The sequence below is a fragment of the Benincasa hispida genome, chromosome 8 (genome assembly GCF_009727055.1).
Source record: "Benincasa hispida cultivar B227 chromosome 8, ASM972705v1, whole genome shotgun sequence".
NCBI classification, from domain to species: domain Eukaryota; kingdom Viridiplantae; phylum Streptophyta; class Magnoliopsida; order Cucurbitales; family Cucurbitaceae; genus Benincasa; species Benincasa hispida.
In genome coordinates, this window is record NC_052356.1 from 19818420 (window position 1) to 19834366 (window position 15947).

Here is a 15947-nt window from a genome sequence, read left to right on the forward strand (position 1 = left end):
ACTGCTATCATGTTTTATGTGTTTATTGGTTCTTATTGATATCAAAGACATGTCTAGTTATAGACTGGTCTCAGTGGCAGTGATAGATTTACAATTGCTTTTGATAGATATTAGAACCTATTGATATTGTTATCTAAGAGTTTTTGTTTTATTTTCGCAGGAATTTTAAAGCATGGTTATTCCAATAGTTTTTTTTCATAGTGGAATATGGAATGAAAAACACTGTTATGTGAATTACAAATCTATTGAAGTTTTAGTAGACGATGTAATGGTTTTAGAAGATTTTAAGGGTTTAATAGTGAAGGAGATTTGTTTGGATGTGTCTACTTCTTCTATAGAACTTTCAACTTTATTAGATTTTGTTATGAATGAGGTTCAAAATATAGTTCAAATTCGTGAAGATAAGGATATAGCTTGGTTTTTGGCTTTAGTTAAGGAACACAATACATGATATCCTTTGGTTCCTCACGTCAGTAATTCATGTTTCCAAGTGTATTCTAATGTTGTTTCTAGTGGAGCTGAGAATTATTTGTATGTTATTCCTTCTTCTAAGCCTATGATTGATGATGCCGATTTCCAAGTGATTATGGATATACATATTGCTCGTGATTTGAAAGAAAATGATTTGTAAAGAGATTTTATCAAAAAAAAAATTAATTGATAGTCGTCAAGAAGAATTCTGAATTTAAGACTGTAACATCAAACTCAAGAGCAATTGTGTTCCAATGTATTCAAGATGGTTGTCAATGGTACGTGAGGACATCCCATTACAAGTGCAGTGTTTTGTGGATGCTTAGAAAGTTTATTGATATTCATGATTGTGAAGGAAACTCGAACATTAGGAGATCCTTCAGCAGAAGCAGATCGTCCAAATTCCATTAATGATTGAAAATATAATTTACAGTAAACATACAAGAGATATATATTTAACATTAAATTACAACATGCTTTTAAAGAAGAAACAAGTTCAAGAGATATCACCTTTGAAGAACCTTTATTCATGAATCCCTCGAACAATCTCGAACAATCATGAACAAAACTCCTTCTTCATGGATCTCCTTCTTCTTCATGCATGGACACTACCAATCGAGAACCCTCTGTATTCTCTTTTGGGATTAAAGGATTCAAGAAGGAATTATGACCTTTGCTTGAATCCTTGGTAGAGGGAAGGAGAAGGATATGATGAGATTTTTCTTAGAGAACTCTTCTCTTAGACTGTGAATACTGGAATAAGATGATCTCTCTCTTCAATTTGAAAAACACGTTAGTTATCTTGAGAGAATGTGGGAGGGAGTTATAACTCGTTCCCTTTTATTAATTTCAAATAAATTAATAAAAAGGAATATATATATATATATATATAATAGCTACTTTATTATATATATACACTATATATTATATCAAATATTACATATAGTCTATAGTTGCTTATTGCATCAAATACAACATAAATAATAGATTTTATTCTCTCTCAACTACACATGACATTTAATATAAATCACATTTATATTAAATCCATTTATATGAATCTCATTCATATAAATGATATTTGGATCATATCCAAATATTTAATTCCTCTCAATATATATCATATTGATATTTAATTACATGAATCTCATTCATATAATTGGTATCCAAATTCCTTTCATAATATATTAAATATATTATAATTAATTATATCATATATAATTAATTCCCTCAATAATTTGAACACTTCAAATTAATCCAAAAAATAAATCCCTGTTGAGCTATAGTGGGGACCTTATGGACCTGTAAATTGAAGCTTCAACGATACTCGGATAATTAATTAAACTCTTTAATTAAATTACCCAACATCCGTTAACTACCGGTCACTTCACTAAAAGCCGACAGCTACACTCTTCACACTATAGATATATTTTTGTATTCATTGGAAATAACTAATCAACAGTGCGATGACCCTCCACAAATTGCTCGTAAGTACAGCTAGGCCAAAATATCGTTTTGCCCCTGTAGTTACATCTAACTCCTTATGTACCACTGATTCCTTTAATGAACAATAAATCATAGTTCTACTATGACCAAGCTCTCTCAGACCAGGAGAGGGTATGGTCACTATATTCAAGAACCGAAATCAATCCTTAAGAAAGTAATTTATCTACTTGCCTCTACATCGGGGAAGGAGTGAATTCCGTCTTGTGTAGCTGAGTTCCCACCTCCTCGGTCAGACAAATCCCCAAAATGGTAGGCTTGTTCAGTTGGCAATCTGGTCACTCTCACCCATACAAATCAAAAGACCGCCTTTATGAGCAGAAGTTCACAACTTACTTAGGATTCAAGCCATGTCACCTATGGTCATCCTAGTGAAATGTAAGTCTCTATTATTAACGGCATTATATAAAGAGACTAATCATTTCATGGTCTGGTCTTATACAAACTCTTTGTATAGGATACTCCATTTGCAAGTCTCCACATGAATGATCAGGATCAGATCATTTGTAGTACTTTACAACAGTTGTAACATCTACAAAGCGGGTCATATCCATAGTATCACCAGGATAAGGTATCCTGCCTTATCTATCTACTACAGGCCATTTAGGTTATCATTTAAATAAGATCCACTTGTATGTCTCTACATACTTATTTAAATTACATGAAATAACCTCGGATCTTAGTTGTATGGATTGAGTATATGCTTATAAAATAGCACTTATTTTATTAACAACAATATGTTTATACAGAGTTTACAAACTACGAGATTACAAGGAGATTTAGGAAACCATTCCTAACATATTGTTCTATAAAAAGTATTCAAACTTCTCATAGGCAAGCTTCCTCGTCCTTAATAGTTGAATGCTTGAGCAATGATTTTAGATTTAGTTCTTCTCATACCTCAACTTCTAGTAATATTGTAAATAAAGTCCATAAGGAATTTGGAGTAGCTATTAGCTATTATACAGCATGGAGGGAAAAAGGGCAAATAATGAAGTCTTTAAAAGACGATGCATGTGAATTATATACTTTGATTCCAAAGTTTTTGATGAAGTTAGAAGAAAAGAATCTAGGTTTATTGTCTTTTTTTCGATTTATTATATGATCTATCAATGATAGCTTCCATCACTGATTGGAGTCTATCACTAATAGCTTCCATCACTGATAACATGAAAATAATGGAAGCTATTGGTGATAGACTCCAACCAATGATAGAACCTATCATAGATAAGCACAAATCAATTATATAGCTTTTGTATCTGGCTTAGTTGTTTATTTTCTTATTTGAGATACATTCATTGCCTATGAAGCTGACATAAATGGCCATTTTAAGTATTCTTATATGCTATTGGAGCATCAATTGAGGGTTGGAAGCATTGTAGGCCTAATATATCGGTTGATGACACATTCTTGAAATGTAAATATGTTAGGACTCTTTTGACGGCTTCAACAATTGATGGTAACAATCAGATTTTTGCTCTTGCTTTTATTATTGTTGATTCTGAAAATGATGCATCCTGGAGATGGTTTTTTTAGAATCTAAAGAAAACTTTTGGTGAACAAGAAGGATTAGTCATTATTTCTGATCGGCATTTTAGCATTCCAAAAGGTTTTATGAATGTTTTTTCAAATGTTGAGTATTGTGTTTGTCTATGACACCTTTTGCAAAATATGAAGTTGACTTATAAGGATTCTTTAATTGATGACATATATTATAGTTGTGCAAAAGCTTATACAATTGATAAGTTCGAGTTTTATATGAAATTGATGGAATCAATATATCCTACTATTTGGGAATATCTCAGTAAAGTTGGTTTTGGGAAATGGGCACGTGTGCATTATAGGAGAAGAAGGTATAATATGATGACTACTAATACTTCCGAGCTCTTGAATAATATTTTGAAAGAACCTAGGGAGTTCCCTGGTGCATCATTACTTGATTATATTAGAGAAATACTTCAAAATTGGTTTTATGAAAAAGGTCAATCAGCATTATCCACGAAGACCGTTTTGACTAGTTAGGCAGAGTCTGAGTTGCGAGAGCAACACAGTTAGTCAAGAAGCTTCAAGATACAAATACCTTAACTATTAGAAGATATCATTGATAACATGTTATCAATGATAGCTCCTATCGTTGATAACATATTATCAATGATAGAAGCTATCACTGATATTTTTTGTTTTCACTGATAGCTTGAAAATATTTAATCATGTAGGGATAGTATCACTTACATTTTCATTTATATTTTAGTTTTCATTGACAATCCATTAGCTCACTTAGTTGATTATATTTTGTTGACTATTTTATTTTTCAGGTTGATCCTATTAACAATAACTAATATAAAGTAGTTGATGGAGACATTACTTTTTGTTAAATTTGGACTCTAAATCGTGTAGTTGTCGTGTTTAGGATTTGGTGGAGATTCCATGTGATCATGCTTGTGCTGTTATTCATGGGCTAAATTTAGATATATATGATTTTGTGTTAGACTACTATTTTTCCAGTATACTGTTATCAACCTATAAAGGATCAGTTTATCCTATTGGAAATCATTCTGATTGGAGATCTGTCAATGTTAGTGTTAATGTATTACCTCTAATAGTTAAACGTCTGACTCGACAACATAAATAAAGAATATTATCAATTGGTGAAAAGAAAAGGAGCTTGAAGTGTCGTTGATGTCATCGTTATGGCCCTAATTGTAGGACATGCAAATTGTCACTAGTTTTTTAATGAAGAAGCTTGTTTTGTAATTGATGTTTGTCATCAATTTATCAATTATAGTGAGGCAACTGATGTTTTTTTTACTAATTTATCCATCAGATTGTAGTTGTTGCTTGTGGTCATCAATTTATCCATTAGATACTGTGACAACTTGTTATTGATGTTTGTCATAAATATATCAGAGACCTTGTTACTAATGTTTTGTTAGTTAAACAAACTTTGTTGTTGATATATCTATTCTTTAGTCAATATGATGCTTTTGCCTATGAAGCTTTTGTTTTACTTTAGCACAGGAACGAAAGAAATGATATCAAGCTGTCTGTGATAGCTTTTGTCATTGATATCAAGCTATCAATGATAGCTTCTATCACTGATAACATGTTATTAATGATACCATCGATTACTGATCTCCATTTTTTTAAGCTATCAGTCATAACTATCCGATCTCAACTTTTCTAAGCTTTTAGGAAAGTAGGTCATGACTATTATCATAGAACTAAGTGTTGGGATTGGTGTCCTAATTCTCCCGGAGTCTCGTTGTTTTGTAAAGATACACATTATTCAATGAATAAAATAAGTGTTATTTAATTCTGGCATTTACTCATATCCAATAAACAAAGCTCCTTATTTATCTTATGTGAACTTAAGCATATATATGTGATATACAAGTGGATCATTCCTTAAGTGATAACCTAAATAGGTCTGTGTATAAGGATTAAGGTGGGATACCTTATCCTGGTGACACTATGGATACGACCCACTTTGTAGAGGTTTGCAAGTGTTGTAAACTACTATAGATGATAGTTTCTGACCATTCATGTGGAGACGTGGAGCAGGGGTGTCCTATACAAAGAGTTTGTATAAGACTTGGACCATGAGGTGACTAAACTCTGTATATAACGTCGTTGATACTAGAGACTTAAATCTCACCTAAATGATCATAGGTGACACAACCTCAATCTTGAGTGTTTTGGGAACTCCTGCCTTTTAGGGCGGTCCTTTGATTAGTATGAGTGAGAGTTGTCAGATTGCCAACTCAACATGCCTACCTTTTTGGGGATTTATCTGATCTGGGAGCTGGGAACTCAATCCACAAAATGGAATTCATTCCTTTCCCGAAGCAGGGATAAGTAGAGAGATTGCTCCCTTAAGGGCTAATTCCGGGGCTTGAACATAGTGGTCACAACTTCTCTTTGGAAGAGAAGACCCAGTCATAGTAGGATGAACTCAAGTTTTTGAAAGGGTTTTAAAATTGGTTTGAGATAGACCTAAGTTCAAGTGGTTATAAAGAGTTTAGTAACCTAGATTAATCTTTTAAAATCGGTTTAATAGGATTAAATTGGTTGGAATAAAAGATTAAATTTTGTAAACCTATCTATAAGGGACCTTTTGTCTAAGGCAGGTTCTGGCTAGGCTGGGATTCTTAAGTTGACGGAAACGTAACACCCTTACCTGGAAAGGTGAATTAGATAGATTTTCAATAAGCATGCAACGTTTTGGTCAGAGATTTCGTTAAAGAGTTTAGTGGATGATGATCAAAAGTTGTTCAACTATAAAAGGTAAAAGTTACTCTTGGAAAAACCTAAAAGTCACTTAGTTAAAATCCTTAGCCGTGTTTTTTCTAAGTCAGCTAAACACTAGGTTATAAAATACTCAGTGGGAGGAAGAGGCGTATCAAATATGTTTATGATTCCACTCACATTTCTCTCTATATGTTCATACCGTGAGATTCATGCTTGGCCTCGAAATGCCCAAGATGCATCCCCCTTCGGATGGTGTTTGCATGAGTCAATATCAAGGTGGACGGAGAGAATATTTATAGTAAGTGGGTGAAGGGTGTGTGTCAACACGTCCTATGGTCTCTATCATTGGTTCACACCATGAGATCATTCTGTACACACTCGTGTCACCTCCGGAGCGTCCCTCTTTGGATGGGTTTTGTGCAGTTGGTCAATATCAAGGTGAAATCCAGAAATGGATAGGGTCGCTTTAGATTTTGCCCTAATCAGATTTTTCCCTTCGGATTGGTCTTTTGGGATGGACCTCTAGGGCTTAAAATGGCGATCACACTTATGGGAGATCGTTAAGTAAGTTAATGATCTCTTGGCCAAATCAATGATGGCTTGTCGTTATAGGAACAAAAGTTGTTCTGATATTAATGACTGATTGAGAACTTCTCAATTCAGAGGAGGGATAACTGACCTCCCTTCGGCGGCTTTTGTCCTAAACCTTTGAAGTGTCATTGCGAAACTAGATGTCACACGGGGTTCATGTTAGTTTTACTAAAATCTTATTGGATGTTGTTTTGTTTTACAACGGGTATTTGCTTAAAACCTAACGTAGGTCAATGTATTTTTTTTTCAACAACTCGTTCATATTTCCGTTTAAAGCTTTTAAAAATGACCGATTATTTACAGTGGAAAAAATCATGTGAAACAAATTTCGTGGCAAACGACCTCCATCCCACTACTCTCCAAAAGAGAAGACAAGACAATAAATATGATTTATTGGTCTTGGAAACTTGTCTGGTAAAGAATGATGATTCTGCCTGGATCCTTGATTCAAGTGCTACCAATCATATCAGTTCCTCTTATCAAGGATTTAGTTCATGGCAAACGTTACCACAGGGAGAGATGATTCTTCGAGTCGGTACTAGTGAGGTTGTGTCGATTGTTGCTGTAGGCAGGCTGAAGTTATTTGTTGACAAGAAACGTTATCTGTTATTGGATAATGTTTTTGTAGTTCCTCATATTAAGAGGAACTTAATCTCGGTTTCTTGTCTCATTGAACTAGGCTACACCATCTCCTTTTCTGAGAATAAAGTGTTTATTTTCAAGAATTGAATGGAGATTGGTTATGGTTCAATGGAAAATAACTTATATGTACTAAGGTCGTTAGTTATAAAAGTCTTGTTTAACACTGAAATGTTCAGTACGACAACAATAGTTAAAAGACTAAAGGTTTCTTCAAAGAAAAACGCCCATCTTTGGCATCTTAAGTTAGGTCACATCAACCTCAATAGGATTGAGAAGTTGGTGAAAAGTAGACTTCTAAAAAGTTTAGAAGAAAACTCCTTGCCGGTATTTGAATCATGCCTCGAAGGCAAGATGACCAAACACCCTTTTACTAGAAAAGGTTACAGAGCCAAGGAAGCCTTAGAGCTTGCATATTCAGGCCTCTGTGGTCCGATGAATGTTAGAGCTCGAGGTGGGTATGAATATTTCATCTCTTTCATAGATGATTATTCAAGGTTTGGGTATCTCTTCCTAATGTAACGTAAGTCTGAAGCCCTTGACAAGTTCAAGAAGTATAAGGTTGAAGTTGAAAACTTGTTAGGTAAGAAGATAAAAACACCACGATCTGATCGTGGTGGAAAGTATATGGACCTGAAATTCCAGAACTATATGATAGAACATGGGATTGCGTCCCAACTCTCAGCCCCGGGTACACCTCAGCAAAATGGTATATCTGAAAGAAGAAACAGAAACTTATTGAACATGGTTCAGTCTATGATGAGTTATGCTCATCTTCCAGACTCGTTTTGGGGTTATTCAGTGCAAATTGCATGTTATATCCTGAACAACATTTCCTCAAAAAGTGTTTCTGAAACACCTTTTGAGTTATGAAGAGGTCGTAAAGGTAGTTTACGCTACTTCAAGATTTGGGGTTGTCCAGCACATGTGCTAGTGACTAACCCAAAGAAGTTAGAACCACATTCGAAGCTTCGCCTCTTTGTAGGCTACCCCAAGGAAACGAGAGGAGGATACTTCTATGATCCAAGTGAGAACAAAGTATTTGTTTCCGCTAATGCTATCTTCTTGGAAGAAGATCACATGAGGGATCATAAGCCATGAAGTAAGCTCGTTTTACATGAGATCTCAAATAAGACTGAGACTACTGAGGGTTCAACAAGAGTTGTTGAACAGACCGATAGATCAACAAGAGTTGTTGAGGTCGGGACATCTAGTCAACCAACTCAAAAGTTGAGACTACCTCGACATAGTGGGAGGGTTATGAACCCACCGGATTGCTACATGGGTTTGACTGAAGCCCAAAACGACATTACGAATGATGGGGTCGAGGATCTGTTGTCTTTTAAGAAAACAATGGAGGATGTTGACAAACATGAATGAGTTAAGGCCATGAACCAAGAAATGGAGTCTATGTACTTCAATAACGTCTGGGAGCTTGTTGATCCACCTGATGGGGTAAGACCTATTGGGTCTAAGTGGATCTATAAGCGAAAGAGAAGTGTAGATGGAAAGGTGCAAAGCTTTAAGGCTAGACTCGTGGCAAAGGGTTATACCAAAATTGAGGGAGTTGACTATGAAGAAACTTTCTCACCTGTTGTCATGCTAAAGTCTATCAGGATTCTCCTGTCCATAGCCACATTTTATGATTATGAAATATGGCAAATGGACGTCAAGACTACCTTTCTGAATGGTAATCTTGAAGAGACCATCTATATGACTCAACCAGAGGGGTTCATAGTTCCAGATCAAGAGAAAAGAGTTGACAAGCTTAATAGGTCCATTTATGGGTTGAAACAAGCATCTAAATCTTGAAACATCAGATTTGACACTGCTGTCAAGTCGTTTGGCTTTGATCAGAACGTTGATGAGTCTTGTGTTTACAAGAAGATCATCAACAGCTCAGTAGCTTTCCTGGTACTATATGTGGATGATATCCTACTCATTGGGAATGATGTAGGGTATCTGACTGACATTAAGATTTGGCTAGCTACCCAGTTCCACATGAAAGATTTGGGTGAGGCACAGTATGTTCTCAGGATCCAAATTATTCGCGCAAGAACAAACGGTTAGCCCTGTCTCAGGCATCGTACACTGATCAAATGTTGATCAGGTACAGGATGCAAGATTCCAAGAGGGGTTTGTTACCCTTCAGGCATGGAATCATTCTGTCTAAGGATCAATGTCCTAAGACACCTCAAGAGGTTGAGGAGATGAGACGAATTCCCTATGCTTCTATTGTAGGAAGCTTGATGTATGCAATGTTGTGTACTAGACTCGACATTTGCTATGCAGTAGAGATTGTTAGTCGGTATCATTCCAATCCAGGATTTGATCACTGGACGGCGATCAAGATGATCCTCAAGTATCTTCAGAGAACGAGGGACTACATGCTTGTATATGGAGATAAGGATCTGATCTATACAGAATATAACGTTGTTGATCCCTTTACGAAGGCCCTCACAGCTAAAGTGTTCGAGGGTCACCTAGATTGTTTGGGTATGTAGGACATGCCGCATCTTGTCTAGGGAAAGTGGGAGATGATACTGGGGTATGCCCTAGTTTATTGTATATTGTACATTTTAGATTGTATTGTACATTAGTCTCTCGAGTCATTAAGACAAGTGGGAGATTGATGAGATTGGTGTCCTAATTCTCCCAGAGTCTCATTGTTTTGTAAAGATATACATTGTTCAATGAATAAAATAAGTGTTATTTAATTCTGGCATTTATTCATATCCAATAAACAAAGCTCCTTGGTTATCTTATGTGAACTTAAGCATGTATATATGATATACAAGTGGATCATGCCTTAAGTGATAACCTAAATAGGTCTGTAGTATAAGGATTAAGGTGGGATACCTAATCCTGGTGACACTACAGATACGATCCGCTTTGTAGAGGTTTGCAAGTGTTGTAAACTACTACAAATGGTAGTTCCTGATCATTCACGTGGAGACGTGGAGCGGGGGTGTCCTATACAAAGAGTTTGTATAAGACCTGGACCATGAGATGACTAGACTCTGTATATAACGCCATTGATACTAGAGACTTGCATCTCATCTAAACGACCATAGGTGATATGACCTCAATCCTGAGTGTTTTGGGAACTCTTGCCTTTTGAGAAGGTCCTTTGATTAGTATGGGTGAGAATGGCCAAATTGCCAACTCAACATACCTACCTTTTTGGGGACTTGTCTGATCTGGGAGCTGGGAACTCAATCCATAAGATGGAATTCACTCCTTTCCCGAAGCAGGAATAAATAGAGAGATTGCTCCCTTAAGGGCTGATTCCGAGGCTTGAACATAGTGGTCACAACTTCTCTTTAGAAGAGAAGACTCAGTCATAGTCCATAATACATCTGAGATAAAAAGAGTTCAGCTGTCGGTCTTTAGTGGAGTGTCTGGCAGTTAACGAATGGTGGATTCCGTGACTAAAGAGTTTAATCAGTTATTCACGTACTATTGGAGCTTCGAGTTACAGGTCTATGAGGTTTCCTTGGTAGCTTAATGGATTCAGTTGAGGATCAGTTCTTGGTGTTGATTTGAAATGTTCAAATTGACAATAGATATTTTGATTATATATGATATAATCGGTATGATGTATGAGATACATCTAGTGGAGGATTGATGTAAATGAGATTTACATTAAGTACCATGGAATAGAAAAAGAACTATGGTTTATATGTTTTATGAGATGAAATATTAAAACTATAGGTTATAAATAGTATGATAAGATGGTTATCATTTATGTTTATAATAATATTAATTATTGGATAATTAATTATTTTTCTTTTAAATAACCAAAGTAGTGGGTAATTATTGGATCATGGTAACTGTGAGTTTAAAAGGAAAGTGGTTTCCTATTTTCAAAATGAAGTTTTACAAATGATTGAAAAGGTTTTGAGTTTTCTCTATCGTGAAAGAGAAACTCACGAAGTCGTCAAGTAAATACAGATTTACTAAACGACGGTTGGGCTAGCTAAACAATCGTGCAGAGTAGAGCTAAACGATCGTGCAGTAGTTACTAAACGATCACATAGTTTTGCTAGATGATCGTTGGTCCAAAGTAAACAATCGTGTAATTTCTGTAGGCGACAGACCGAGCTAAACGATGAGTTAAACGATCGAATAGCTTTTGCTAGACGATCGCTTAGCTTTATCTAAACGATTGGGCATCGACCTATACGATAGGTCTCCGCCATCTCCCACTTGCCTAGTCGCGTACACAATCGGTGTTTCCTCCATTCATTTGCCTCATACCAAGTCCGAACAGAGCCTACCCTCTGGATTCTCACACCGAGAATACCAAGGTAGCCTTGTTGGTGGTGTCAGACTCAACTCGACACCGTCGAGATTCTTTGAAGGCCGTTCGTGGTGCTGTGGAGGTTGTTCGTATTGCGGAGGAGTTCGTGGCCAAGGCAATCATTGAGGACGAGCGCGAAGTATTCGTGCTGTGTTCCTTGCTGTTTTGCAGTCATGTAGATCGAGCATTCATAGTCATTGTTGTTCGAGCGGTTGCGCAATGGAGCGTGGAGACACTTCTGCCATTGTGCGTAGAGTTTTCCCTTTAGACATTTAAGTTTTTACATGCTGTAATTTCTGTATTATTTGTATAACCGTTTATTTGAAATCGACTGTAAATATATGTTCATTCATGATTGTAATTTTGAATAGTCTTGTTCCACTACTCATAGAAATCTCAGATCCGATTTCCTTCACTAAGTTCATTTTTGGTGAAGAAATTTAATTAAAATAAAGTAATTAAGATGAATCAAATTTAGAGAATTTTCAAAAATAAGGCACCTATTTCAATGCTCTCTCCTTCTTTTACACCCAATTCTTTGGTAGCATATGTTCTCCTTTTCTCTTACCTCAAAGATTCTTTCTTGTTCGCCTCTTTGGAATCATATCACTCATGATTGGAACAACTTGCAAAGACTAAGTAGGAAGTGCAATTNGTAAATGAGATTTACATTAAGTACCATGGAATAGAAAAAGAACTATGGTTTATATGTTTTATGAGATGAAATATTAAAACTATAGGTTATAAATAGTATGATAAGATGGTTATCATTTATGTTTATAATAATATTAATTATTGGATAATTAATTATTTTTCTTTTAAATAACCAAAGTAGTGGGTAATTATTGGATCATGGTAACTGTGAGTTTAAAAGGAAAGTGGTTTCCTATTTTCAAAATGAAGTTTTACAAATGATTGAAAAGGTTTTGAGTTTTCTCTATCGTGAAAGAGAAACTCACGAAGTCGTCAAGTAAATACAGATTTACTAAACGACGGTTGGGCTAGCTAAACAATCGTGCAGAGTAGAGCTAAACGATCGTGCAGTAGTTACTAAACGATCACATAGTTTTGCTAGATGATCGTTGGTCCAAAGTAAACAATCGTGTAATTTCTGTAGGCGACAGACCGAGCTAAACGATGAGTTAAACGATCGAATAGCTTTTGCTAGACGATCGCTTAGCTTTATCTAAACGATTGGGCATCGACCTATACGATAGGTCTCCGCCATCTCCCACTTGCCTAGTCGCGTACACAATCGGTGTTTCCTCCATTCATTTGCCTCATACCAAGTCCGAACAGAGCCTACCCTCTGGATTCTCACACCGAGAATACCAAGGTAGCCTTGTTGGTGGTGTCAGACTCAACTCGACACCGTCGAGATTCTTTGAAGGCCGTTCGTGGTGCTGTGGAGGTTGTTCGTATTGCGGAGGAGTTCGTGGCCAAGGCAATCATTGAGGACGAGCGCGAAGTATTCGTGCTGTGTTCCTTGCTGTTTTGCAGTCATGTAGATCGAGCATTCATAGTCATTGTTGTTCGAGCGGTTGCGCAATGGAGCGTGGAGACACTTCTGCCATTGTGCGTAGAGTTTTCCCTTTAGACATTTAAGTTTTTACATGCTGTAATTTCTGTATTATTTGTATAACCGTTTATTTGAAATCGACTGTAAATATATGTTCATTCATGATTGTAATTTTGAATAGTCTTGTTCCACTACTCATAGAAATCTCAGATCCGATTTCCTTCACTAAGTTCATTTTTGGTGAAGAAATTTAATTAAAATAAAGTAATTAAGATGAATCAAATTTAGAGAATTTTCAAAAATAAGGCACCTATTTCAATGCTCTCTCCTTCTTTTACACCCAATTCTTTGGTAGCATATGTTCTCCTTTTCTCTTACCTCAAAGATTCTTTCTTGTTCGCCTCTTTGGAATCATATCACTCATGATTGGAACAACTTGCAAAGACTAAGTAGGAAGTGCAATTAATACAATGAATTCAAAAGCATCAAACTTCTTTTGTTGAGTGTTCCTCTATTGAACAACTCGCAAAAAGTAACTTAGATAAGCATTTTTGCAAGAAATCCATCAATGATAGATTTTATCACTGATAGCATGTCTATTACTGATACCATACTATTAGTGATAGAAGCTATGTAGTTGTATTTAAACTTTGAACAACCCAACAACTTGTTGAAGAACACTGAATAACCTGTTGAAGAACACTAAAATAAATTGAAAGTTGCAACTATATCAATCACATTTATGAAAGATTCATATTGATTCTGAAATAATTTCCAATCTAACTGTCACTGATCTTGTAAAATTACAATCTAATTTCCAAAAGTATAACAATCACTATCAAATAGAAGCCTATCTATTGTAAAAAAAACAACCATCATTGTCAAACAAAAGTCAAACAAAAGTCTATCAATTGTCAATAAACAAGTCTATCTATTGTCAAAGAATTAGGAATCAGAGTTGTGATATTTTGAGATCAAAGCTTGAAGCGTCATCCTTCCACCTTGGAGAATGCCTTGTAGCTTTGCTTGGAGACACCTTGGTAGACATCTTGGGAGACACGTTTAGAGAGACCTCTTTTTGTCTTTTTTTTTTTTCGTTCTCCAAAATTTTCTTGGTTGGTTTTGTTTTGAACTTTTTTTAAGAATCTTTTCAATAACCTAAAATCATGGAATCAAATATAATATGACATCTATCAATATGCGATCAGTATCAGTGAAGTAAATAAAGCTTCCTATCATTTATACTATCAATGATAACAAACTATCAGTGATAGTATATTATCACTGGTAGTTGGTTATCATTGATTTTAGATATCATTGATAACAGGCTAATCCTATACTTAAAAATATCAATCAATCAATACTTACCTTCTTTTTGGTCATATCTTCTTTATCTATATTATCTTCCTCTTCTTTATCTTTATCCTTTTTTTCTTCTTGATCTTCCTCTTCATCTTCAGGATCTTTGTCTTCATCTTCAGGATTTTTGTCTTCATCTTGCAATTGTTTTTACTGGTCATTATCTTGAATATCCTTTTCTTGAGCCTCCTTGTCCTTAGTAGTTTAAACTTCAACCTGCATGCATATATCATTTATGTTATTGTATTTGTTTATATAAAAAGAAAATCACAAATTTTACCTCTAGAATTTCCAAACTTACATCTAAAAGCTCCAAATTAGATGATGACGCTTTGTTCTTCTCAAGAGATTCTTGAGATTATTTTTCACCATCTCCTTTTTTTTGTAGAAGTTTGTCACTGATAGCTTCTTTTATGTGGCCTAATATATCAAGAATCTCATTGTGCTTTTCATGGATGCCTTTTTTAATGTCTTCTTGTCCTCTTTTTAATTCTTCAATTCCTTCTTGTAATGATGCACATTTTCTCCCAGATGACATTTGTTTTCCTTCTTTTTCTTTTTCCTTTTCAATATCCATCTCCCTTGTTTCTAGCTCCGCAAAATAGCCATAATAGTTTAATTGTAATTCTTGTTCAGTTGGAACCAATGAAGCATCGGCAAACTAAAAGTTTGATAAAGATATTAGTGATATAGCATGTTTATAGAAATAATCACTGATTTCAAGCTATCACTGATTGTTTCTATCTACGATAATATGCTATCAATGATAGAAGATATCACAATAGTTTGAAATGAGTGATAGAAGCCATCACTGATAACGTAAAATCAGCAGTATCTTCTATGTCATAGAAGCTGATGTTTCAGTGATAGTTTCTATCATTTGCATGCTAATAATATATATGAATAAAGGAAATAATAATGATAAAAGACTTACACCAGTGGGTTTGAAAATATTGTTATTGATGTGTTGCCAATCATTAGGTTCTTGAGATTCCCATTGAGTAAGTCTAGGTCCATCCTTTTTATTCTTCGTGCAAATCCAATAGTGGGATTGGATAATCTTGGTATAATTTCAAAAGCCCAATATACCAAAGTAAGTGGAAATCCTTGGAGAAAAATGGAAGGCTTATTGATGACAACCATCTTAAAAAACTCTATAGTTAGTTCAAAGGAAATCATGCCCCATGAATAAGATCTAAACTTTTCTTTATCATCCAACATTTTTAAATATTTCCAACTTACTTTGTTATGCCCTTGTGTAGGAATTAGGAAGCTTTCTAGAAAATACAAGTGTACAAGTTTGACTTTTATATCAAT